At 42.9% G+C, this 25,001-nt stretch overlaps 1 long non-coding RNA gene across 1 annotated transcript; it reads right to left on the reverse strand.

Annotated features, from left to right (window-relative positions):
- Positions 1 to 8,938: 8,938 nt before the first annotated feature.
- On the reverse strand, positions 8,939 to 12,341 carry LOC121846517. Its single transcript, XR_006083421.1, has 3 exons — positions 12,132 to 12,341; positions 11,963 to 12,022; positions 8,939 to 11,791 (listed from the first exon to the last, which is right to left on the reverse strand). It is a non-coding gene; the product is annotated as an uncharacterized LOC121846517 (long non-coding RNA).
- Between the last annotated feature and the right edge of the window lie 12,660 nt (positions 12,342 to 25,001).

Consider the following 25,001-nt stretch of genomic DNA (forward strand, 5'->3'; position numbering starts at 1 on the left):
TACAAAAAAAGGCAGACAATTGGGTTGCTTGCCACTAAACAGCATCCTTTTAATATATACATTTACAGTATGGTACAGTTTATCTCAATAAAAATAGTAGAATAGCATTCCCATTGAAAAAGTTATTTTCTCATACCCACTCCCTAATGAAATAACGAACACTGAACAAACTATCCAAAAACGAACCATGACACTAATATTGCTCGTGCAAACAGGCAACTAAACATAGAATAAGAACCCACAAACTACCCAAGGAATATGGCTACCTAAATATGGTCCCCAATCAGAGACAACGATAAACAGCTGCCTCTGATTGAGAACCAATCTAGGCAACCATAGACATATAAACACCTAGACTTCCAATAACCCCTAGACATACAAAAAACCCTAGACAATACAAAAACTAAACAAAACACCCTCGTCACACCCTGACCTAAGCAAAATAATAAAGAAAACAAAGATAACTAAGGTCAGGGCGTGACACTATCTTAATGACTACCTTCCACTCCTCTTTCTATTCTGGTTTGAGACCGTTTGCGCTGTTCTGTTCTGTGAAGAGAGTAGTACACAGCGCTGTACGAGATCTTCAGTTTCTTGGCAGTTTCTCGCATAGAATAGCCTTCATTTCTCAGAACAAGAATGGACTGACGAGTTTCAGAAGAAAGTTATTTGTTTCTGGCCATTTTGAGCCTGTAATCGAAGCCACAAATGCTGACGCTCCAGACACTCAACTAGTCTAAAGAAGGACAGTTGTATTGCTTCTTTAAGCGTTTTCTAATGATCAACTAGCCTTTTGAAATTATAAACTTGGATTAGCTAACACAACGTACCATTGGAACACAGGAGTGATGGTTGCCGATAATGGGCCTCTCTCTGTATAACGATGTAGATATTACATTACAAATCAGCCATTACCAGCTACAATAATAATTAGGCAGTGATACAGTCCGACAGGATGCCCTCAAATGTGCATCTGTAAAATATTGTAAGGGTTTTAGGTGCCAAGCCAAATTTATTCAGCCTCCTGAAGTAACTGGAATAAGTAACTGGAATAAGCCATTTAAAAAATGTGTCAAGTGCAGCATTTGGTTGCTCCTTATTACACACCACTGAACAGCAAATATTACTTTCATCTTGAAAACAGGAATCACTACAACACTTGTTGTATGACCGCTTATACACTATATTTGGCCCAGCCTTTGAAACTCTGTTTTTCCTAGGTATGGCAACTATATTGTGATCACTACATCTGATGGATTTGGATACTGCTTTAGAGCAGATTTCTGCAGCATTAGTAAGGATGTGGTCAATACAAGTGGATGATTTAATTCCTGTACTGTTTGTAAATACCCTTGTAGGTTGGCTGATAAGCTGAACCAGGATGCAGCCTCTGTTTACAGTGATGTTGAAGTTTTTTCTTGAGTGGCCAGCTTGATGAAAGCCAGTCACTATGTGGTCACCCAGAAAATATACCTCCCTGTTGATATCACATACATTACCAAGTATTTCACACATATTATCCAGATACTGACTGTTAGCACTTGTTGGTCTATAGCAGCTTCCTACCAGAATCGGGTTTAGGTGAGGCAGGTGAACCTGTAGCCATATTACTTCAACAGCATTTGACAGTGGTCAAAACCTGCTACTTTCACACTAAATAATGAAAGCAACTTCCATTACAAATTTCTCTGTAATGGGAAAAAATCCATCACCAGATTCACAGGGAATACATTACAAGGAGTGGAGAAGCAATACTCCAAGCTGCAGGTTCATGCTACTTGTCAAACATAGAGAACTGATACTGTTTACTGGTTATTGGGGTGGAATTTGCATTGGGTGTGGTTGTCCGTTGTTGGGGTGGGATTGGCATTGGGTGTGGGGGTCCGTTGTTGGGGTGGGATTGGCATTGGGTGTGGGGGTCCGTTGTTGGGGTGGGATTGGCATTGGGTGTGGGGGTCTGTGGGTGGGGTGGGATTGACATTGGGTTTGGGGGTCTGTGGGTGGGGTGGGATTGGCACTGGGTGTGGGGGTCTGTTGTTGGGGTGGGATTGGCATTGGGTGTGGGTGTCCATCAGTGGGGTGGGATTGGCATTGGGTGTGGGGGTCCGTGGGTGGCTTTTGATTATTATAATTTGTATTCCTCATGTCTTACTCATTGGTAGGAGGAAGTCTGGTCCACATCAGATGTTGGGTATTATATTTATAGAATGTGGCCTGAATCCTATAAATTAAAATGGCCAATTTGGGTGCAAACAATTAGCTTAATATCTCCAAGATACAATTACATTTCAACAAAATACTGTTTCAGGAAAGCCAATTGTACCTGTTTCTAACTACAGAAATAATTTCAGAAGAATTTGAGAAGGTGGGTGTCAGGGCTGGAGCGACTTTCTCCCTCTCCAAGCGAGCCCAGCTCTACAACGCGGGAGGCGGTGAAGAGAAGGATGGCTGAGTATCTGATACGTGCTGAGCAGATATCCAATTAACATCTGAGAAGAAACATGGGTCAAAGGTCAACACAGACAGTGGTAAGTGGCTTTAGACAATCTCTTTGGCTACTGATGCACCCTGATAGTCATTATTGTAAAATACAAAATTTCTTCTCAATGACTTGCCTGGCTACATAAAGGTTATATCAAATCAATATTTTGTAAACGTCCATCTATCTCAGGCCCTGGGGGTACAGTGCTCCACCCCCATCAGCAGAGGGGGCCAGCAGAGTCCAGCCGGGGAGTTCAGGTCCTACAGGGTCATTGATAAGGTCAGTCTGGGGAGGAAGGAGTTAAAGGTCAGTCAAAGAGACGGTTTCTTTTAGCTCGGTGCAGATGAAGTCGAGAAGTCAATGAAAGGAAGCCACTTTAGACTATTGAGATGCACCCTGTGGTTTCCTGTACTCATCTCATCTCCTAGAAAGACTTTTGTGTTACCTGTTTTCACCTACTGTATCCAGGTCTTTAAATTCAGCTAGATTCAAGGCAACGAGAAGAGGAATGTAAGCCAGTGTGTAATACTAACCGTTGAAATGCAGTGTGTCTGTGTGTCAGTGAAGGAAGTGTGTGTGTTGTTAGGGGGCACCCCTAACAACACACACACTTCCTTCACTGACACAACACACACACTTCCTTCACTGACACAAGGTCAGTTTAGATTACTGGTCCTCTCAAACAGCTGTTGGCAAAGTGACTCCAGCACTGGAGCATGAAATGACTTGGCTGGCAGAGCAGACATTACACAACACAGAATCAATGGAGCTCAACACGGGCCAGTGCCACAGCTCTATGAACACAACCAACACACAAATAATATTGACATATTACAACACACAACATGTGCTACAGTGTTGTAGTTCTACACAAAACTAAATCCATACTATGTTTACGCACAACTCAGCAACACTACTAAGTACCAGTAGGAAATTTTCTCCATTCCTCTGTGCAAATTAAAATGCGTCTAACGAGGCCTCCCGGGTGGCGCAGTAGTCTAGGGCACTGCATCGCAGCTCTAGCTTTGCCACCAGAGACTGGGTTCCCGCCCAGGCTCTGTCGCAGCTGGCCGCGACCGGGAGGTCCGTGGGGCGACGCACAATTGGCCTAGCGTCGTTTGGGTTCGGGAGGGATTGGCAGGTAGGGATATCCTTGTCTCATCGCGCACTAGCGACTCCTGTGGCAGCCCTGCGCAGTGTGCGCTAACCAAGTGCGCCAGGTGCACGGTGTTTCCTCTGACACATTGGCATGGCTGGCTTCCGGGTTGGATGCTCGCTGTGTTAAGAAGCAGTGTGGCTTGGTTGGGTTGTGTTTCGGAGGACGCATGGCTTTCGACCTTCGTCTCTCCCGAGCCCGTACGAGAGTTGTAGCGATGAGACAAGATAGTAATTACTAACAATTGGATACCATGAAATTGGGGAGAAAAGGGGGAAAAAATAAAAAATGTGTCTAACGAAAGATAACAGCCTTGTTTCTAAACTAAAGAACACAACGGCATACAGAAGACAATATTTATCTCTTTCTCCCTACATCATTTCTCCCATTCTCCTTCGCTCACTTTTAATTGGATAGATAGAAAGAGCTGGTCACCCCTGCGTTTCCTCCCCCCTCCCCTCTTTTCTCCGCTCATCCCTGATGTGTGTTAATTATATTAGCGCCCTGGCTAGCACTTTCACTCTGTTTACTCACAACTCCATTCATATCTATTTAGCGTGCACCTGTTTGGGCCCAGCCAGTGTCACAGCGAGAATAACACACAAACCGCCACATATGCTCCAGCTCGCCCCTGACAGGATGAGCAGGAGAGAAATGGAGATGTCAGAGAGAGGAGGAGAAGTGAAAGAGAAAATAAATGAAGATGTCAGGAAAGGAGAGAGGAAGGGAGGGGGTCCAGGCAGGTTCAACGGAAAATATTTAAGAGTGAGGGAGGAAAGGCAGGGAAGGAGGAAGGGAAGAGAGGAGATTGAGGGAGACTGTCATGTTCATGCTTTGTCTTTTTAAATGGGTATTCTATTGTTTGTTTCCCCCCTCAGGTTCTTCTGATTATGGACATGAGAACCCAGGAGGCCTTCATTTTGAAAGTAACTATATGGTGAACTACTAGTCTTACTCTTGTGTGCGTCAGTCCTTATGTATCCAGACTGTAGTGGTGTGTATGTGTGTGTGTGAAAGCCACCATGTGCTTTAAGTGTAAGGGTGTGCGTGTCCCTGTCAGCTCTCCTGTTCTGTGGCAAGACGTGTGCCAGATGCCAACGAACATCACGGCACAGACACAGACGACACACACACACACAAACATGGTTTCTCTCGCACATACACACGCACACACCCACACACCTCCGCTGAAGTCGAGAATAGCTCATAAACATGTACTGTATGTGTCTCGCTGAATACAGACAGGGAGTCAGGATGGCAGGAAAATGTTTGCACAACCTCAATGCAATGTTTCTACTTCATCGATGTCCTTTCAACTTTTGTCCCTCATCCCTACAACATCACTCATCTCCTCTCTAACTTTTCCCCTCAACCCTGGCCTTTTCCCTCCCTGCCTCCTCACCAGAGTCTGAGGAAGAGCAGTGAGTGTGGGAGGACCAAGCGTACCATCATTCCTCACTCCGTGCCCCCAAATGGGCATTGAGGAAGTTCATCTTCTCAGAGGACACGGTTTCTGCTGCTGCAGTATGCTGAGGGTGCACTACGCACTCCTTCCTTTTGTCTCTGTCACTAACTTCATATTTCCTATGTATTCTCTCTCCTTGCCTCCTCTCCTTTTCTATGTATACCCACTCACACCTACCCTACAATCTCTCCCTCCCTCCCTGTCGCTCCCTCCCATTTCCTCCCTGCCCTTGTTGTAAACAGATGTTTGATAGAGATTGGTTTATGTCACAGGTCATTATTCTGAATACCCGGTGGCGCAGCGCTTCATTTGCTGTGCTAACACCTGGGCCTCCTTATTTTCCACTCAAAGGGTATGTGTGTGTGTGTGTGTGTGTGTGTGTGTGTGTGTGTGTGTGTGTGTGTGTGTGTGTGTGTGTGTGTGTGTGTGCATGCATGCATGCGTGAAAGAGAGAGAAAGGACTAATAGCAGTTACTCACATGAGAAGATTCTCCCCACAATTGTATCACTTGCGAAAGATGCAATGACAAGGGTGCAGGAGGCTGGGGTGGACAGGGGGGAAATGCCCACCTGCCCCCAGAGATGTAATACAAGCGCAAGACTTCTAGATTCGTTGAGGGACTTTTATTTAGAAAAGGCCTCCGCTGCTGGAACAGGAGTCACTTCCCCTGCCTCCACTGACTGTTTCGTTCTCATTCTAGGTTGTTTCAAGCAGTGAGTGAGAGAAATTGCACTGTGCAGCACCACCATCATTACCCACCGCACCGAGGAATGTGCTATAATTGTTATTCTTGTTGACAGTGCTGATAAGAAGACAGAACGGTGCTTTATTATGGACTTCTCCCCATCTTAACTACTGTTGTATCAATATGTTTTGACCATGACAGTTTACAACCCAGGGTTACTCCAAGCAGTTTAGTCACCTCAACTTGCTCAATTTCCACATTATTCATTACAATATTTAGTTGAGGTTTAGGGTTTATTGAATGATTTGTCCCAAATGCAATGCTTTTAGTTTCTGAAATATTTAGGACTAACTTATTCCTTACCACCCACTCTGAAACTAACTGCAGCTCTTTGTTAAGTGTTGCAATCATTTCAGTCATCCGCATACATAGACACACTGGCTTTACTTAATGGCAGTGGCATGTCATTAGTAAAGATTGAAAAAAGTAAGGGGCTGGACAGCTGCCCTGGGGAATTCCTGATTCTACCAGGATTATGTTAGACAGGCTTCCATTAAAGAACACCCTCTGTGTTCTGTTGGGAGGGTCCCGGCGTACTCCGTTCGATCCATCCTGGATTCGAGACGTCAGGCGAGGGGCCTTCAGTACCTCGTGGACTGGGAGGAGTACGGTCCGGAGGAGAGATGCTGGGTTCCAGAGGAGGACGTGTTGGACCCTTCTATGCTGCGGGATTTCCACCGTCTCCATCCGGATCGCCCTGCACCTCGCCCTCCGGGTCGTCCCCGAGGCCGGTTTTGGCGCGCTGCTGGAGCCGTGCATCAAAGGGGGTGTACTGTCACGACTTCTACCCAAGTCGATGCCTCTCCTTGATCGGGTGGTGCTCGGCGGTCGACGTCACCAGTCTTATAGCCATCATTGATCCATTTTCCATTTTCCATTGGTTTTGTCTTGTCTTCCTACACACCTGGTTTCAATCCAATTCATTACCTGTTGTGTATTTAACCCTCTGTTTCCCATCATGTCTTTGTCAGAGATTGTTTCTTGTTTCAGTTTCGTGTTTGTATTTGGTGCGCATTTATGCGTATTTATGGTTTTGGAGTTGTGTTTTGTTTAATTAAATTACTCCATTTACCGAGTTTATTCTCCTGCGCCTGACTTCCCTGCCACCTATACACACGTTTGTGACAGGCGCGCACACTCAGAAGCAAAGCCATTTACATAGCGTTTGCATTTGAATGAAACCAGTTCATTTAGTAAATCTGGCCTGCTGTAATCTTTTTCTCAATTCCCTTCTCCGGCCGTTGTATTGGGCAGTTCAACAGTGAGGAACGTCAAAAACGTTGTGCTAGCCAGGAGCAAGAGTACTGCTAAGAGTTCTGCGCATCAATAAACTGCTCCCAAACATTTTAAACCAGCATCAGAAAATTGAGTATATCATAGTTCATGTGGTATTCAATAACATTATGAAGGGCAGCTCAGAACAGCTGAAAATCGATTTTAAAGAACTGATTGGGTCACTACTTGACACCAAATCAAATGTATTTATATAGCCCTTCGTACATCAGCTGATATCTCAAAGTGCTGTACAGAAACCCAACCTAAAACCCCAAACAGCAAGCAATGCAGGTGTAGAAGCACGGTGGCTAGGAAAAACTCCCTAGAAAGACCAAAACCTATGAAGAAACCTAGAGAGGGACCAGGGGGTGGCCAGTCCTCTACTGCTGTGCCAGGTGGAGATTATAACAGAACATGGCCAAGATGTTCAAATGTTCATAAATGACCAGCATGGTCAAATAATAATAATCACAGTAGTTGTCGAGGGTGCAGCAAGTCAGCACCTCAGGAGTAAATGTCAGTTGGCTTTTCATAGCTGATCATTAAGAGTATCTCTACCGCTCCTGCTGTCTCTAGAGAGTTGAAAACAGCAGGTTGAAACTGAACAGTTGAAACTGGAGCAGCAGCACGGCCAGGTGGACTGAGGACAGCAAGGAGTCATCATGCCAGGTAGTCCTGAGGCATGGTCCTAGGGCTCAGGTCCTCCAAGAGAGAGAAAGAAAGAGAGAAAGAGAGAATTAGAGAGAGCATACTTAAATTCACACAGGACACCGGATAAGACAGGAGAAGTAGTCCAGATATAACAAACTGACCCTAGCCCCCCGACACATAAATACTGGAGGCTGAGACAGGAGGGGCCAGGAGACACTGTGGCCCCATCCGATGATACCCCCGGACAGGGCCAAACAGGAAGGATATAACCCCACCCACTTTGCCAAAGCCCAGCCCCCACACCACTAGAGGGATATCTTCAACCAGCAACTTACCATCGTTCAAAGCTTAGACTCTATGGTAGTTCTACTAGATGTGTTCAAAGAGATAGGACATACCACTCATACTTCCGTCTCTCAGTTCGAACCGTTACCAATAGTTTGGGAATTCCCTCTTTGTTTTACACCGACCCAGGCTAGAAAATATTTCCCACCTTTTCCGTTTCCAGTCCCATTATCTCTCTGCACCTCATTACAGCCACTTGTCTAATTAGCTGAGTGGCTGTTTGTCTCCCTGTGTCTCTGTGTGTAATTATTGTTCTAAATGGCCATCACCAGCCCAGGCTAGTGTAGTGCATCAGTCTGGCTAGCCCAGGCTCAGGCTAATAGCCCCTGCTAGCTAATGACACCATTAGTCCTAACGATAGCACTAGCCGTTAGCAGCTAAACAGGAGTAATCACTGGGGCCGTGCACTGCTGGAAAACCTCTGTTAAAAGGGAAGAGAGGAAGAGAGGAAGAAGTAAGGAAAAGAGGGGTGTTCTAGAGGTGAGCTGAGTAGAGAGAGAGAGAGAGAGAGAAAGAGAGAGGGTCAGCGCATTAGCAACCCTTTGACTTGGCAGTGTGACACCAATATTGAATTGGTCGCTAAAGGTGCCAGTGAAATGTTTTTTTTTGTTGGTCATGTTTGTTTTTGGTTCATAATTCGTTGTTTTAGTTTATCAAGATTGATTGAAACAGAAAAGGGTATGCAACAATGGGTATGTATGTAACGGATGTGAAATAGCTAGCTAGTTAGCGGTGGTGCGCGCTAAATAGCGTTTCAATCGGTGACGTCACTTGCTCCGAGACCTTGAAGTAGTGGTTCCCCTTGCTCTGCAAGGGCCGCGGCTTTTGTGGAGCGATGAGTAACGATGCTTCGTGGGTGACTGTTGTTGATGTGTGCAGAGGGTCCCTGGTTCGTGCCCAGGTATGGGCGAGGGGATGGTCTAAAGTTATACTGTTACATGTAGACCAGGTATTGAAAATGTTTGGTCCGAAGTCTTGGTTGAATCTTTGCGAGGTGCAATTCAATCATCAATTCAAATCAATCATCAATTTCTATGAACATTTCTTAAGGCTTTCCCAAAAAACCTTCCCAATTATAGGCCTACCTGGCAAAATTATATGATGATGATTTGTATCAATTGCGGGACATTTGTTTTGCAAACTCTGCCATCACATGTAGCTCGGTCTCTTGCTAGGTGAAATTAAATTAAAGGATAACTGCACCCTCCAAATGTTTTTTATTTTATTGTTCCCAGGCCTCAAATGTGGTCTCCTGGCATGGTTTAAGCATGTTTTTTTTTCTACAAAAAGTGTGATTTTTTTGAGAGTGAAAACCTGAAATAAGAGGAAAACGAGGAAATTGGAAAGAATGTATTTCTGAAAACTGAATTTACCCAAAGATAAAACCAATTTTAAAGGGCCTTACAACAGTTCGAAACAATAACACCCTTTTTGAGATGGATTGTTTTGTTTTATTTTATCCCTCCAATGTAAATATGATATTGTCAAGTTAAAATGTAGTTATTTGTGTATAGAGGGTAGGTCATTATTGGATATAGGTTTTCCTAGACCAGTATTCTTTTCATTCGGGCCAGTAGCTTTCAGTTGGCACTGGCCTGATGTGCCTCTGGCAAATTAATCTGAATGTCAAGCTTTGCAAGGGCATGCTAATTTAAAAGATGTTTAGTTATTATTAGCCTGTTAAAAGGCAATCTACACACACTAAGAGATGTAGTTTTGCTATGAGTGCCTTGAGAGTTGTCTTTCATTGATGTCTTTATAACATGAACAAGATTTGAACCCACACTTATCGCAGAATTAAACTTAGTAACAGATGCACAGAAGACCAACATTTTTTTGTGACTATTGATGAAAGACGACTACTGTCATCCATTGTTTTTACATATTTTGAATGCTTAAAATGACAGAAGAAAATATACATTTGCGGACAAGCTGGATGTAGTTCCCATAGTGTCCTTTGGAGGGCGTTGTTGCGCCAGCATGCATTACGCTGGTGTGACTGACCTCTCCTGTGGCCTGGCATATTGTTTAAAGGCTGACTAAACACACTGCTGTTACGCGCAAGACTCCACCGGACCACCTTGCAACTTAATGCCTTTAGGTGGTTGTGGGTGTCTGTGTGCATGTTTATTTGCGACACTGCACACGATTACTGTACTCGAACACCAGACGACAGGGGGCACATAGTTAACATATGCGTCGCCCGAGAAACAAAAATGACAGATATATATACTTTTAAGTGTGTGTGTTACTTGTCTCCCTCTCTCACACCCCAATCCCCCCCTCCCCCAATCCCTGTGTCCAAACACAATGTATGGCAGTGCAATAAGTCTGAATGCAAAGCACCATCTCTCTCCACACATAATATTCAAAATGCACAGTAGCCTAAGCCCCAGGAAGGCCAGAGCAGCAGAAGCACCATCCATGTATTAAAGCCCTCTAATGGAGATGGGAACACAGAGGTCAGAGGCCAGCAGAGGTCAGAGGTCAGCAGGAGTTGTTGCACTAAAGACAGATGAGGGAGGGATAAGCAGGTAGAGGTTGGGGACTTTGTAGGTCAGATAAAACCATTCTTATAGGGGTCATTCATTCCAGATGGAATTGAGTGTTGGCTGTACTTCTTTTAATTTGGGAAATATGAAGATATGGTATTCTTTTGATGGGGTGGGGTGACTAAGTCTAGATTCTGAATAGATGTAGCTCCAGATATAGGACTAATTGTCAAAGCATGTCTAATCTACGTGTCTTTCTGGTTAGTTTGGTTCTGTTTGTGGACTGTTAATTGGGCAGCATGTGATAGGTGTAGTAGCCATTAGGTTCCAGCAGGGGGATTCAGGCTCTGTCTGTGAGTCTGTCGGTGTGTCTGTGAGTCTCTTGCCTGTGAGTCTCTTTCAGTCTCTGTGTCTGTGAGTCTCTGCCTGTGAGTCTCTGCCTGTGAATATCTGCCTGTGAGTATCTGCCTGTGAGTATCTGCCTGTGAGTCTCTGCCTGTGTCTCTGCCTGTGAGTATCTGCCTGTGAGTATCTGCCTGTGAGTATCTGCCTGTGAGTCTCTGCCTGTGAGTATCTGCCTGTGAGTATCTGCCTGTGAGTATCTGCCTGTGAGTATCTGTCTATGAGTCTCTTTCAGTCTCTGTCTGTCAGTCTGTCTGTCTGTGAGTCTGTTTGTGATTCTATGCCTGTGGGAGTCTGAAGTCCATATAACTGGTCTCTCTCTCTGACTCTCTTCAACTTCTCTCTCTCTTTTACACTTTCTTTCTCTTCATCTTACTTTCACTCACTCCGTCTTACTCTCTTTTTCATTCTCTGTTTCAATCTCACTCACTCCCTTTCATTCTATCTACCTCACTGTCATTCTGTCTGATGATAATATGTGCAGTCACAATTTGTATCGCCTGATTCACTTAAAGATATGCCTTAGATTCCTCTTTTTTGTCTGTCTTAAGCTTCCCCATTTATATTCAGAGCTAAAGTTCTCAAAACCCAACGTCAACTGTGCCAATCAGAATAGGTAGAAGTTTCTACCTGAAGCGTGAGAATCTCCAGACTCTCCAGACCTCATCTCCTCAATTCCCACTTCCTCCTGAATCATTTCCCCCTTGAAAAATGGCCCTCGGTTGCTTTTGGGGAAGTGGAGAAGAGACAGGAGAACAGAGAAGGTTCCTCCTGGCCCTAAGAGAGGAGAAGAGAGAATACTTTTCTTAAACAACTGACCAAGGGAGAGGGAACTCCTATAGCTCCTTTAGTTAGCTATAGAGAAAAGGGAAGCTATGCTGTGTTCTGAGTCTGACGTTAGACATCACACCTGGGCTGAGAATACTGTGTGGCTCCTCTGTTCCCTACCTGGCTTGGCATTCCCTTGCTCTCACTGATTATTGTAAAGATCAGCCAAGGTTCTCGTTCCTAGATTGAATGAGAAATACATGGAGGAAAGGAGAGAAACAGTTTAGTATGTAAAAACATTTTGAATTTACTCACATGTGTATTATCGTCATGTAAAACGGAGGCTTACTGTATGAGTGGGTTTAGTTAGTCACCCATGTCCTGCGCTGTGCATTCCTCCCTCTTTCTCGCTCTCTTTTCCCTTTTCTCTCTCTCTCTTCCGGACTTGCTCTGACAGAGCGGTAAGTGTAGCCAGCTCCGCTGTCTTTTCCCTGCAGCTCCTCAGACATTAATCCATTGTGATGACAATCGACCTTGCTGTGAGACATGTGTGTGTGTGTCCAGTATCCCCCCCCCCCAAAGCTCATAACCACACAGGTATCACTAGTCTATTCAATGACAATCTCTTCTCCTTGGCTGTCAAAACAGTGGTCATCTGGAGCCCTGAAGACTTGTTGCTCAGTTGGCTGTGTGTGTGTGTGTGTGTGTGTGTGTGTGTGTGTGTGTGTGTGTGTGTGTGTGTGTGTGTGTGTGTGTGTGTGTGTGTGTGTGTGTGTGTGTGTGTGTGTGTGTGTGTGTGTGTGTGAGCTCACAGGCTGGATGCTCCTAATGGGCGGCCAGAGGGGAGGAGTATCATACTCCCGTCTGGGGCTCTCTAACCTTGGCTGGAAGAGAGCTGCACAGCTCCCTGGAGCCTACTGAAGGAGCCAGGGCTTTGTCTCTCCTCCCGCATCCGAGGAGCCTGGTCACTGGGTAAATGCTCTCTGACCCCTAGGCCCCAGCCCAAGGGCTACCAGGCACCCTTTGGAGGGAGGAGCAGAGAGAGACACAAGGGGCCATCTGGTGCCCAGTGGAACACACGCACCAGCGGCCCCCAGCTGACCTGCCTGTCACTCTGGCTGTGTGTCTCTGCTTCCCTAACCTCCTCTGTGGGAGAGAATGCCAGGGGCCTGGAGGGGCCAGGAAGGGAGGGATGGAAAGAAAGAAGAATGGATGGAGGGAGAAAGGGAGGTGGAGTTATGGGAAGGATGCACGGCCCACACCACGTTCACCTTGACTGGGTCTTCCAGTGTAGGGACCTGGGTGCTCGTCTAAAGGGGTAGAAAAGAAAGATAATGGAAAGAGAGAGCAGGTGAGAGTGTGTATGTGCGTGTGCGTGTGTGTGTGTGTGTGTGGACAAACAGACAGGCAGTATAAAAAATAAACACTTATGAAGCCATTAGCTAAAAGTACATAGTGAAATTTAAGAAACAAACATTCCTTGGTAGCCACAGTTCTTAAAATTTGGCAGGGCTAAACTATTTAAAGGATAGTCCCTAGGCCTTCCTTAATGGTCCTGTTACCCAGTTGCATGGCCTCAAGCACAAACGAGGATGCTCAGGGATGGACGGCTCATAATAATGGCTGGAACGGAGATCAATGGAATGGCGTCAAACACATGGAAACCATGTGGTTGGTATATTTTATACCATTCCACTTATTCCACTCCAGCCAATACCACAAGCCCGTTCAACCAAGTTAAGGTGCCACCAACCTCCTGTGCACTGTGCCTATTGGTGGGGCACTTGAGACAGTGCAGGCATCATCCAAGGGGAAGCAGTTGGAACTGCAGGTTAAGGACATGGGTGCTGCAACCCAGGATGTCATAGACCTTCCTCCTGGCCTGCTGCTCAAAGAATGAGGCCAGACTTCCGAGAGGTACCCTGGTGGTCTTAGCACAGGTGTTCACAATGGCTTGGAGGCAGTTCCTGTTCTTAGCAGAGGGATGTGAACCAGCATACAAAGGAGAAACAGAGAACGCTCTCGATGAAAGAACTATAAAAAATTTGCCATATTGATTTGTGTACACTGAATGAGTTCAGTTTCCTGAGGAAGTAATGTCTGGTATGTTTTTTTTTGATGATGGCGTCTGTGTTTTGCTCATACTTCAGGGTGTTATTAAAGATACTAGTAAAAGGTACTAGTAAAAAACTAACATTAAAACCTCTTAGAGCTACCCCCCTACTTTTTTCAATTTCAGCCTGAAGACATACCCAAATCTAACTGCCTGTAGCTCTGGCCCAGAAGTAAGGATATGCATATTCTTGGTTCCATTTGAAAGAAAACACTCTGAAGTTTGGGTAAATGTGAATTGAATGTAGGAGAATATAACACAATAGATCTGGTTTAGATAATACAATGAAAAAAAGCACGTTTTTTATTTTTATTGTTGTATCATCATCTTTAAAATGAACCAGATAAAAAAACATTCAGATAGGATGATGGGGACCATTTCAGTGAAAAATATAAGAGGGCAACAGTACTTGTGCAAAGTTTCAGAATGATAACTTCCAAAATGAGTGTGCTTACATGACATTTATCATGAAGTCACCCAGGTGTCCCACACAAATAGCCCAAATGTACCCAAGTGGCCAAATTATACATTTTGAAACAAATAACTATATACAAAATGCCAAAATGGTATTCGAACACCCCCATCCCAAAAAATGGAGAAAAAAATATGGACAAAAAATATGAAGAAAAAAATATACACATTTACAAAATAAAATGGGTAACTATTTACACACTTTCAATATTTGCAAGACTCTCAGTCCTCTATCAAATCAAATGTATTTATATAGCCCTTCGTACATCAGCTAATATCTCAAAGTGCTGTACAGAAACCCAGCCTAAAACCCCAAACAGCAAGCAATGCAGGTGTAGAAGCTAGGAAAAAGCTAGGAAAAACTCCCTAGAAAAGCCAAAACCTAGGAAGAAACCTAGAGAGGAACCAGGCTACGAGGGGTGGCCAGTCCTCTTCTGGCTGTGCCGGGTGGAGATTATAACAGAACATGGCCGAGATTTTCAAACGTTCATAGATGACCAGCAGGGTCAAATAATAATAATCCCAGTAGTTGTAGAGGATGCAACAGGACAGCACCTCAAGAGTAAATATGAACAGTTTAGGGTTCCATAGCCTCAGGCAGAACAGTTGAAACTGGAACAGCAGCAAGGCCAGGTGGACTGGGGACAGCAAGGAGTCATCATGCCAGGTAGTCCTGCATGGTCCTAGGGCTCAGGTCCTCCGAGAGAGAAAGAGAGAATTAGAGAGAGCATACTTAAATCCACACAGGACACCGGAAAAGACAGAAGAAGTACTCCAGATATAACAAACTGACCCTAGCCCCCCGACACATAAACTACTGCAGCATAAATACTGGAGGCTGAGACAGGAGAGGTCAGGAGACACTGTGGCCCCATCCGATGAGACCCCCGGACAGGGCCAAACAGGAAGGATATAACCCCAACCACTTTGCCAAAGCTCTACACAATATTGTGCTGCTGATGCCAGGTGCCATAGCAGTCTCTTTCTGCTGTAAAGCAGAGGGTCACCAAGCCATGTTGCGCAGGTGATGGGGGACTTAATTTAGCAAAGGATACAGCGACACCTCCATGCTGTGCCCTTTTGGCCCTGAGGCACATCCATGCCTGCAGAAATTAATTTGGGCAGATGAACACCACTTGTGGCACGAGCTGGATGACCAGCTTCAGTGGGGGATGGACACCTTGGCACTGGGGGCTCCCATTCGGAGTCAGTGTCACTGTGAAAGAAAATGTTCAGTTAGAATAGTTTCACATATGAGCCCTGTATCAACAGGTATAATAAACAGACATATACTGTATATAGAGTACAGGGAACGTAAGGTTGAATATATTATTATAGACCTGCTAGATCTACTGTCTCTTTTATATTATGACATTTCAGCTAGATCTACTGTCTTTATAATATTACAACAGACCAGCTGTACCTACTGTCTCCATTTCACTTTGGCCATTGTTGTGGGCCTGCCCTCCCCTCAACAGCCTCAAATAGGCAATTTCATGTGGGTTGGGGTGGGACGGCAGACACACGCATCTCACATTTCATAACATTACATTTTTATATATTGCTTCTAAAATTAAAATAAATCACAAATAATATTTTATATTATTAATTTCAAACAAGGGCATTAGCATGAGAAGAACTTACCAGTCCAAAACGATGTCCTCTCCGTTCAAAAAATATTCCTCCACTTGGGAATCGCTAACTGAATCTTCCTACAACAATCTCTGTCTCACTTTCCCGATCAATTTATTCTAAAATTGTGTGTACATCTGTATGTCTAGACTTAGATTTAGCTTTCCCTGACTTAGTCGCCATACTGATTGATATACAAACAGCTGAATCTGCGCGTTTACCAAAACAACGCTGTGCATAAAATGCTTTGCTCCTTCCGGTATGAAACTTCAAAAGCGAATGACTCTCTTTACGACGGAGTGTACTACATGGGTTGGTCTTCCAACACATAACCATTGCATATTGCCGTTTACCTCAGCTCATTGGCTATCTACCCAGCTAGATTTCAAGACGATCAGAGGTCATTGGGTTAAAATACAGTCAATCAACGAAACAGTGTTCATATCATTGGTGCACAGTGATGTCATTACTTGTTGTCTTCAAATCGGTTTCTTTCAGTCAATACGTCCCGCAAAATGGCCCATCATGTTTGGTTGTGTTACAAACAAACCAGTTGGTTGCAATGAAACCAAACATGACTGGAAAAGTCATGTTTTGTGTGGGTATTTACCGAATGTGTCGTCGAAAATGGAATGAGATGGAATTCACGACACAAGCGGTTCACAAAATGTTTTGTGTTAGGCTATAAAAATGGATTTTAGCAAACAAAAGATCATTCAATGTGTAACAATGAGCATTGAGATTACAAACAGACGAAGATCGTCAAAGGTAAACGATTTATTTTAATGCAGTTTGTGATTTTGTTACGCCTGTGCTGGTTGAAATAGTTGTTTTTTATGGGGCTCTATCCTCAGATAATCGCATCATATTCTTTCGCAGTAAATCCTTTTTTAAATCTGACAACGCATTTGGATTAGCAAGATTCTAGGCTTTTGATACATGTGAGACAGTTGTATTTTCATGAATGTTTAATATGACTATTTATGTAGCGATCACCGTATGTTGTGGAATTTCAGCCCACTACCGGGTTCCGTGCGCAGAGAGGTTAACTGAACAACCTAAAACACATATCTATGTTTAGCTTTCTTCATGAACCAGAAAATAAATAGTTATTTCTGGTTATTTATCAAAGTTAGGTGGCTAACTCATTGATGCTACTTTGTAGTATACCCTTCAGCGATTTGCCTGCCGGACTGGAGACCTGCAAGACTGAGCAACATTTGTCTTTTCAAAATGGTACTGCATGTGTCTTTTGAAAGTAGTTTCAACCTCTCTAGGCTAGGGGGCGGTACTTTCACATCCGGATGAAAAGCGTGCTCAAAGTAAACTGCCTGCTACTCAGGCCCAGAAGCGAGGATATGCATATTATTAGTAGATTTGGATAGACAACACTCTGAGGTTTCTAAAACTGTTTGAATAATGTATGTGAGTATAACATAACATATTTTGCAGGTGAAATCCCGACGACAAACCATCCAGGATTTCTTTTTTTGAGGTGACAGTGTTTTCAATAGTTTTCTATGTGGATCTAGATTTCTAAGGCACTAGGTTGCAGTTCCTATTGCTTCCACTAGATGTCTTTAGAAATTGGTTGATGTTTTTCCTTTGAGTAATGATGAAGTAGCCATTTCCTATCTGGGTGGATGGCCAACTGTACTGTTGTGGTTGGGGCGCGCGACCTGAAAGCTCGCTTCACTTTTTTTTCCCGCTATTAAACGCAGTTTATCCCATCTTAAACTTTATCAATTATTTACGTAAAAAAATACCTAAAGTTGGATTAGGAAAGTTGTTTGAAATGTTTGGACAAAGTTTACAGGTAACTTATTAGATAATGTGTAGTCATGTCAGGCGAGTTGGAACCTGTGTTTTTCAGAATCAAACGTGCCAAATAAATTGACATTTTGGAGATATAACGACTGAATTTATTGAACAAAAGGACCATTTGTGATGTTTTTGGGACATATTGGGGTGCCAATAGAAGAAGCTCTGATAGGTGGGAATTGTCTGTTAATTGAATGATTAGAATATTCCGCCCTGAAACATATAATTGTATGGAATTGATTAGAATGTATAAAATCATAATCAATAAATGTGTAGTCCTAGTCAGAATTAGGGTAATATGTCTTTATGGTATTTTAAACACCGACTGTCTGAGCTTGGTGCCAACCTGACTAGAGATTTGGGAGAGAACGGGGAGTACGTCTCAAGGACAAGGCCACTAATCTCTGTCGGCGGGGTAGTGAGAAAGACAGTGTGTGCGTAGCAGGACATGTGTGTGCATATGGTTGTGTGTATGTGTGTGCGTATGGTTGTGTGAATGTGTGGGTATGAGAAATCAGTATAAAATGAATGGCGTTGTACTATGCACACCAGAACGTTCTCTGAATAAACTTTTAATTAGTCTTTGACTAATTATTATTATACCCATGGTCTTACAAACCTCGGAAATTGGCCAGAGCTATTGTTTGTCTGTTATTATCATTGGGATAGAAAATTCTCTTGACAACCTGGTCCTTCGAGCCGGATTTTCATTACCTGTTTTCTGTCGTCCCATGGGAGCGCCGAAAACCGTGCACGGACAGATCAGAGATCCGTAAGTTAAAGACCTGGCCTCTGGAAATTGCTTGTGGCAAACTGGTACACGACAGAAAGCGGTGACGAAATCCAACCAACATTGAATTCTCAGCTGCAAGATAAGATCGGTGATCTTTATTCATTAGTTTGGGGTTCAATTCTAAACTTACAAAAAATAAAGCATTGGTCAAGATAAAACGTGAGGGAGGATTTTAACTGTAAAACTAACAGTAAGTAAGATTTGTATCGGGTATACCGTCCATATAATCTAATGTAGAGAATGTTTAAGACAAAAGTATCTATGTTACTGGGTCACAGATCTAATTAAGAAATTTTGAAGTACAGTATCTAACAGTACGACCTAAAAGTAAAACTGGTTGAAGTACAGTAGCCTGAAAACGTGATATAGAAGGTGAAATAAAGTAAAGTAAGTTACGTTAGTCTAGTACTAACGGGAGGGGGTAAGTGAGATTTAATTATAATAACCGATTATAGAAATACACCCATAGAAAGTGAGAATACATATTAGAAAATAAGCAAAACAGTAATTGAGTAAACATGGGGGGTAAATCCTCAAAGCAGGTCCCGGAATTAACCAGGGACAAGAGGAATATGCAGTCTGATGAGAAGAGGAATGGGTATTATGAACATGAACAGAGAGAGCAAGCCATAGCCAGGGAGAGGAAAGAAGAGCCAGAACCAAGAGAGTCTAACCTTAAAAAGCGATTAGCACCATATAATAAGCCAGAGCTGAGGGAGGTTCAATCAGATTGGGAAGAGGATCAGTGTCCTCTCATAGAGCTTCCTAATCCTAGAGCAGGCGAAGCTGACCAATCGGATACCTTACAAGTGTATCCCTGGACTCAGAGAGATGTAGCAAGAGCAGTTGAGGGAATAGTACATCCAAAAACAGGAATAGAAGGGTTTAGGAGAGATATGGAGGGACTGACCGAGAGTTTTAAACTAAATACAGGAGAATTGGAAAGGGCTGTCTGACAGATAGTGGGGATAGACCGGGCAGCAGTGAGGGGAACCTGGGTTCCAGGGCAAGGAGGAGAACCGGTTTTACTGTGGGCAGGAGATGGAGATCATACAGACAAATTGACACAGCTCTGTAATAATCTTAGGGACTATTACCATAGACATGCAGACTTTTCAAAGATACATGAAGGTAAACAAGGGAATGGGGAAACTGTTAGCCAGTATTTAGAGAGACTGAGAGACGTGTTCAATGCTAATAGTGGACTGGTAGATCCTAGACAGGGAGAGGACGGACCTTACATCCAACAATTAAAAATAGCCTTCTTGAGTGGTATGAAGCCTGATATTTGCCTAATCATAAAAGAGACTCTGAATTGCTTTGTACTATGCACACCAGAACGTTCTCTGAATAAACTTTTAATTAGTCTTTGACTAATTATTAAACTGAACGTTTTAATAGCTTGTTTAGGTTTAATTGAAAGACTAATTCATTCTAAATAATAGCGAGTCGATTTCGATAGAATGCGTTGTCTTGCCTAAATGGTCCGCTGGAATAACGTATTGGGAATGGAGTCATATTTAAATTACTGAATCATAGAAGAGACAGTTACCCAGGTCTAGTGAATTCTACATAATAGCGGAGAAATAATTGTGATCGAGTTGTGCCCATGGAATTGTGTTTTCATTCCTATGGATTGACTGACATACGCTAAAAATTTAGCGAAGTACATGGTACTTTTACATTTTGGACATTTCATAAAGGGGAAGCCGAAAAAGAAGAGAAAGTTGGAAAGTTTGGTTTCACTCTTACGATAGAATTCAAGGAGAACTCAGTCTGAATAGGGGTTAGATTTTTGCCTAGAGGCAGGAATAGGAGAGTTGGTTGCAGTGTTGCCAACTAATATTCAGGGTAAAGTTGCTAGAGGACGGTTGATTTGTTGCTAAATTATGTTGTGATATCATTGCGTGATAACGTAAAACGTTACTTAAATTGATTTGACAGTTGTTCAGGTACAGACTCCCACTCTTTTCTGTACTTCTGGCAGTACAATATTGATTGAGAGTTGTTGATTGATGTTGTAAGTTCTGGTCAAGATCAAACCTTCGTGACCAACTATATTCATTGGGTTTGGCTTGTCGAACCCGTACTACTGCTGCTGCAGTCAGCCAACAATGATTTGCAATTTGGGGAAATTGCTGCTGCCTGGACATGGGCTGAGTGCCTGCTGCTGACGTCACTCACAATGCACTTTTGCAGCCAGGCAATGATGTTGTGACTGAGGGTGTGACAGAGAAAATTGTTTGTGTTATTTAGAGGGGAAATGCGTGCATTATAGCTTTGAGTTACTTTTCAAAAGTTGCTAAAAGTTCCAAATACATTTTTAAAATTAGCTAAATTTGTCAGGGTAGTCTGAAAAGATGCTAAATCTAGCAACAAAATTGCTAGGTGGGCATCACTGGTTGGTGGTGCGTGCTGGGCTATATTTGGCTGTAAGGGATTCAGGTCTGAATAGTTGAATCGTAAAAGCTTTGTGATGGCTTCCGGTTATTGAGTTTTGAGTTTTGGTTTGAAAATAATGATTGGAGGGAGCACAATGGAATCATCATTATTATTGGGTTTTGTTTGTAGTCAACGTTTGGATTTCTGAATCGGGATAGTCTGACAAAGTGTTTTTTTGGGGGAAAAGGAGTGTTTCATTGTCATTCTTTGGAAATGTTCTCCGGGGCTGTAATCTTGAAGGGAACTAGTGAGAGAGGCATGTTGCTACCAAAATTGAAAAGGCTTGGATATGTTTTGTTTGTTTCTAGCCTTTGGGGTTAAGGAGATTTCCATTTTCCCATAGACACAATATCTTAATGGGGTACACACATATGGAATATTAGAAGTTTTGTTTTCGGAGTTTTATTTAAGCATGTGAATTCTTTAGATAAAGGGTTCTTTAAGTTATAAATATAGTATGGAACACGACTGTAAAAGGGTGGTATGACCTTTGACCTCTATCATGGGTTTCCGTTGTGGTCTGATCAGCCTCATGGGAGGGCCATTTGGATAATGAATTTAAGGTCATTTGTGTTACTGATTTTAAGGTAAATTGAGTAATTGATCATTATGAACGAGTTGATAGTTCTTTGACATAGTCGTAATTTTAACCAATGAGAAGAAAGAAATGGCATAGCCCTGGATTTATGTTAAGTATTTAGAACCTAATCCAGGCCATAAGGATAGGGATATATGAAATCTGTGGTGATTTAGGATTACTGATAGGATCGAGATAACCTTAATTAACCTATGGAAGGACTTTAGAGATTGCCACCATAGACATGTTTTTTCAAAAAATCCATGAGTTCAGATAAAGCCAAACAGTGAGACACTTAGTTAATATTTGGAAAAAACACATATTTGTTACTGACTGTTATGAGAAAGAGCTACAGACAGATAGGAGAAAGGACAGATGGAGGAGCCCTCCCCGAACTGCTGAGACCTTGAAGGTTTGAGAGCAGAGAGGAGAAGGTGGGGAAGGGGGGCCAGAAAATGAGCAAGATAGGAGTGACACAGAATGGGTAGATAACAGTTACTGAGTGGAGACAAAAGGGGAATGAAAGCTTAGTTGGTCTCAGGAACTAAGGTGTTAACTACGGAAACATTGCCCGGATATTATTCGGCACAACAGGCCGAAATAGTAGCATTGACTAGGGGATGTGAAATAAAAAAGGAGAGAAAGATTACTATTTCCATAGACAAGCACATATACATCTAAGACCATACAAAGCAGCACAGATAACTCTTAACTTCTTCAGTGTAGGGGGCAGGATTTTCGTTTTTGGCACAAAAAAAAACATACCCATTTGAAACTGCCTATTTCTCAGGCCCATAAACTAGAATATGCATATAATTGTCAGATTAGGATAGAAAACACTCTAAAGTTTCCAAAACTGTCAAAATATTGTCTGTGAGTATAACAGAACTGATATTGCAGGTGAAAACCTGAGGAAAATCAAACCAGGAAGTGCTGTTTTTCCTGAAAGCTCTCTGTTCCATTGGATGCCTTGCCTCCATTTAAAGGGATATCAACCATATTCCTTTTCCTATGGCTTCCTCAAGGTGTCAACAGTCTTTAGACATAGTGTCAGGCTTTTATTTTGAAAAATGAGCGAGAAAGATAACATCCCGTCAGTGGATAGCCTTTTTGAAATCTGACACGGTGGCTGGATTAACAAGAAGTAAAGCTTTAATGTGATTGTATGAAAGTTAAATATTTCTAATAATTTAATGTGAATTTGGGGCTCTGCCATTTCACCGGATGTTGTCAAATCGATCCCGTTAACGGGATTTGATCTCTAAGGTTAACTATCCCTTTTTTGTATTTTTCCATCTCTCTCTCTCTCTCTCTCTCTCCTTTGTTGTAGACGTTGGAGGTGTCAGCGAGGAATAGGCGTGATTGGTGGCATTTGAGAATCACCTTGTTTGAGCTGTTCACAGACAAGGTACACTGAGTATACCAAACACTGAGTTTCACTCCCTCAGAACAGCCTCAATTCATTGGGGCATGGAGGTCTCAAAGTCAAACAGTGAAGAGGCGACTCCGAGATGCTGGCCTTCTAGGCAGAGTTCCTCTGTCCAGTGGCTGTGTTCTTTTTCCCATCTTAACCTTTTCTTTTTATTGGCCAGTCTGAGATATGGCTTTTTCTTTTCAAATCTGCCTAGAAGGTCAGCATCCTGGAGTCATCTCTTCACTGTTAACGTTGAGACTGGTGTTTTGCGGGTACTACTTAATGAAGCTGCCAGTTGAGGACTTGTGAGGCGTCTGTTTCTCAAACTAGACACTCTAGTGTACTTGTCCTCTTACTCAGTTGTGCACCGGGGCCTCCCACTCCTCTTTCTAATCTGGTTAGCGCCAGTTTGCGCTGTTCTGTGTAGTACAAAGCTTTTTATGAGATCTTCAGTTTCTTGGCAATTTCTCGCATGGAATAGCCTTCGTTTCTCAGAACAAGAATAGACTGACAAGTCTTTGTTTCTGGCCATCTTGAGCTTGTAATCGAACCCACAAATGCTGATGCTCCAGATACTCAACTAGTCTAAAGGCCAGTTCTATTGCTTCTTTAATCAGTATAACAGTTTTCAACTGTGCTAACATAATTGCAAAATATTTTTCCAATGATCAACTTGGATTAATTAACACAGAAGTGATGGTTGCTGTTATTGACTGGACGTTTGTTATTCCCATGTGTAACTCTGTTTTGTTGCTTTTGTCGCACTGCTTTGCTTTATCTTGGCCAGGTCAAGGTAGTAAATTAAACTTGTTCTCCACTGGCCTACCTGGTTAAATAAAGGTGAAATAAAAAATAAAAAAAATATATATCTCTGTTGAAACCAAATCTTCTTGAAAGGGGGTTTTGTTGGTATTTCCGCGGCCACTTCTACATGCTCTGATTGTCCACCAAATGTCACAATGTCCTTTTTCTTAATTGTCTGGTCTTCAATGCGCTGTTCTTGTTCAGAACTTGTTCTGAGCTCGTGTGGATAGTCCAAGTTTGAACCCCTTTACATGGGCAGCTGCAGCCTGTTCATGCTCGTATATAGTCCAGTGAGTTTATCTTCACCTCGTGTTGTTTCAACAATTTCCCACATGCAGCTAACGCTCCACATTTCCTGGTCTGGTAGGTGAGGTTATCTTCTCATCTAGTGTTGAGGTTGAGAGTTTCAGAGTTTCTAACCATTTCAATGTGTGGACCATGGTCTCACGACTTAGTTTGTCCTTTTAAGCAACTGGTTGAAAAAGGCGGTTCCACCACACTAACAAGCTCTCTGATCTCATTCAGGGTGTGGCTACTTAATGTACAAAGTGTAATCAAAAACTATGATCTCGTTAGAAAACGAAAATCACATTCATATCGTAACAAGAATAGTTTCATGCTTTTTCATATTGTCTACACCACATATTGGATGGAAACTTGATATAAACAGTATGCACACTTTCCAAGTTACAGTATTTTGTTATACCATTTTTAATGACATCCCAAAATAGACATTCATTTTCCACATCTTCCCATTGACCATTTCCCACATTCCGATGTTAGAAATATTGTTCCAGTGTTCACTTTTTGGACGCTAGAGTTTAGGGCTATTCTCTGCTGCATAAAATTTACGACCGGGTGAATGGAGGTGTCAAACCACCCACCGTTCACTCCTCCTTTGTGGGTGGGAGAGGGTCTGGTGATTGTCAGCCCTTGCCAAGCTGATCTGACCTATTGTGATCCCCATGTGTAGTCATGACAGGGTATTGTGTGTAGATTTATGAGGGGAAAAAACTATTTAATCAATTTTAGAATCAGGCTGTAAAGTAACAAAATGTGGAAAAAGTCAAGGGGTCTGAATACTTTCTCGAATGCACTGTGTCATGACGCTGGCCTGGGGGTAGGTTTATGACAGTCATAAATACCTCTCCC

This window comes from Oncorhynchus tshawytscha, linkage group LG05, assembly GCF_018296145.1.
Source record: "Oncorhynchus tshawytscha isolate Ot180627B linkage group LG05, Otsh_v2.0, whole genome shotgun sequence".
NCBI lineage: Eukaryota > Metazoa > Chordata > Actinopteri > Salmoniformes > Salmonidae > Oncorhynchus > Oncorhynchus tshawytscha.